This window comes from Hydra vulgaris, chromosome 01 (genome assembly GCF_038396675.1).
Source record: "Hydra vulgaris chromosome 01, alternate assembly HydraT2T_AEP".
In the NCBI taxonomy this organism is placed as follows: Eukaryota; Metazoa; Cnidaria; class Hydrozoa; order Anthoathecata; family Hydridae; genus Hydra; species Hydra vulgaris.
The window spans coordinates 45,607,501-45,610,738 of NC_088920.1; positions in this window are offsets into that span (position 1 = coordinate 45,607,501).

A 3,238-nucleotide genomic window follows, 5' to 3' on the forward strand; every position below is an offset into this window, starting at 1 on the left:
TGCTCACTAAAGAAAAAGAAATAAAAAAGCTTAAAGTTATTAAGTATATATTTTTGATGTTATTATATATTTACAATATTTCGCTGACCTATAGCGGTCAGCATCATCAGGTTTACACCTGCCGTTTTAATCAAATTCAACAAATATATATATAACTTTTTATAGAGTATAAAAAGTTATATATATATATATATATTTTAAACTTTTAACTTTTATAGAATATAAATTGTGAAAAGAAATTGGATATGTGCGAGTTTTACTTTTAAACATAAAACACAATACATTAAAAATATTGAGTTGATATATATTAAAGATACTCATTTCATTTAAAAGAGGCTTAGCATGATAAAAACGATGTTTAAAGTTACTAAGTCGTACAACATGTTTCTGTTGGCGGTAAAGTGGTTCTAATTAATACTGCATCTGTTAAACCAATCCATGAAAAGGACTCAAAACTTGACTGCAATAACTATAGACCAATATCATTTTTATCAAATATCAGCAGAATTCTTGAAAAATTAATGTATTCTCATATCTACCACTTTCTTGATAATTCTAAGTATCTCTACGGCCGTCAGTTTGGATTTCGTTTAAAACACTCTACTTCCCACGCACTTATTAGCATAACTGAAATAATTCGTGATGCAATTGACAGTGGTTCTTTTGTTTGTGGCGTCTTTATTGATCTCTAAAAAGCATTTGATACAGTTGACCACAAAATTTTAATTGAAAAATTGTATCACTATGATATACGGGGTATCGCTAATGTTTTCATCCTATATTAACAATCCTACCCAGTTTGTCTCAATTAAGGGGGTTTTAATCCACAATTAAAGTTATTAAGTATGGTGTCCTACAGGATTCTGTTCTAGGATCTTTCCTGTTTTTAATATATATTAACGATCTGCCTGACTTTATAAATAATTCGATTGTTCATCATTTCACGACACCAATCTTCTATGCATAAATAAATCATTTGCGCAGCTTTGTAAAAAAGTTAATTCAGATCTCCATCATTTGTATCATTGGTTAAATTGTAACCGTCTTTCCCTAAATATCAATAAAACGACACTATTTTCCCCAACATGTTCTAATATCAATTTACTATTCCTTGTTCTCCTCACATCTAAATTATTGTTGCACTATTTGGGGTCAAAAAGGTAGCTTTCTATTTCATCGTATAAACAGTTTACAACGCACTTCCTTAAGAATTATGACATTTTCTCCATTACGATCTTATATCAAAAATAGGTTTTCTGAATTAAAAATTCTAAAATTTCAAGATCTTGTAAAGCTTTATAATTGTCTCTTTGTGTTTGATTTTCTTCAAAATAAACAACCAAATTCGTTCAACAATTTTTTTGATTAAAACAAGTGGCACACACAAATATTACACTCGAAATACTGAAAATTTTAACTTGCACACTTCCTTTTTCAACACTATTAAATATGGCAAGCTCTCTATAAAACATCAATGTACTTCTCACTGAAACCAAATAATACTATTTATAAATATTTTTTTTTAACTTACTACCCTTTTATTACCAACATTCTTCTTCTCAATGGAAACCAAATTAAGAAATTTTTATTTGAGCATATATTTAATGAATATTAATTTTATCTTTTATTATTATTGCTTTTTTTATATTCCTGTATTTATGAAACTATTATTACTTTTATTTTATCCTGTCTTTTTTAACTCTACTAATATTTCTATTATCATTAATTTACCTTAGTTTTATAAATCTCATTAATATTATTTATAATGATAGTGATGGTGATTCAATTGTATTGATAGTTTTATGGTTATTGTCCTAATTTTTGCAATTGTTATGTTTATTTTATTAATTTCTGTCATAGTTATAAACTTTACTATAATTATTTTTACCATAGTTTTTATCATTAGTTATAATTTTTAGTAAAGTTATCATGATATAGTTACTATTTGTATTATTTTTTTATTCACATCATCATTAATTTTATTATTATTTTTATTATATTATTATTGTAATTATTAATATTGTCTTTATTTATTTATTAGTGCTTTATTGTCCTTTCTTTCATTTTTTTTTTTTAGGTGCCACTCCATTGACTAGTTTTTAACTATATGAGTGACGGCTAACCTTCTTTATGTGAGTTTGTGAAATATTATTGTAAATTTTCATATTTTATGCTTAAATAAATGGATTAAAAAAAGTAAAAAAGAAAAAAAATTTAGTTTTTCTAGCACTACCCCAAGCCGCATTAGCATAGCTTAGATGACAATGAATAAAAGAGTGGTATAGCTGAATTAAAGTATGTTTGTTTAGCATGCTTCTTATTTTGAATAATATTCCTATAGTTAAGTATAGAATAATTTTTCAATGTGGTTTTTCCATGTCAGATTTTCATCAATAAAAACCCTTAAAAAATGTGTAGCTGTTACTCTTTTAATTTGCATGTCATCTATAATAATACAATATATAAATCATATATAAATATATAATACTTTATTATATTTATCAAAAAAACATATCAATGTTTTTAATAATATCATGCTAGTCCTACTTGAAAAAATATATGCAGAAAAAAATCTGTTTCCTTACTTAGTGATTATAATACTGACCTGATTCAACCAAATAATGACTTGTGACGTCTGATTTTTTAACTTATTTTCTTTTAATAATATTTGTCCCTTTATCACTCTGCCGACTAGAATTACTTATCACTCTGCAACAACCATTGATAATATTTTCTCTAATCTAATAACTAATGGGATTGTTTCAAGAAATTTAATAACTTCTTTGGTTTTTTTTTATTTTTACAACAAGCCTCAGTATACATTTCAACAAATCAATATTTACAAATCTCAAATTTATATAGGGTAGAGCGGGGCATATAGGGACACTTAAGAAACAAATGCTAGTTGCAAAAAAACTAATCATAGTTAACGCTGTTTTTTATAAATTTCCTAAAATTCATTGATATAAGAAAATGAAAAAACAAAAAACAAAATTTCTTAAATTAAGTTACGACAACCAAAGTAACCAAACTCTAGACTAGCAAAACGTTCAGATTTTGCAAGTGAGTGGGGCAAAACGGGACATTTCAAAAGCAGCAGTTATTAGTTAATTGTAAAGCTTTAAAAATGATGAAAATGAAGGCTACTTATCGTCTAAATATGTTTAGGCATTAAACTCTCAAAAAAGTAACATACCCATAGAAACTATACGTCCTTACACCAATACACCACAAAAAA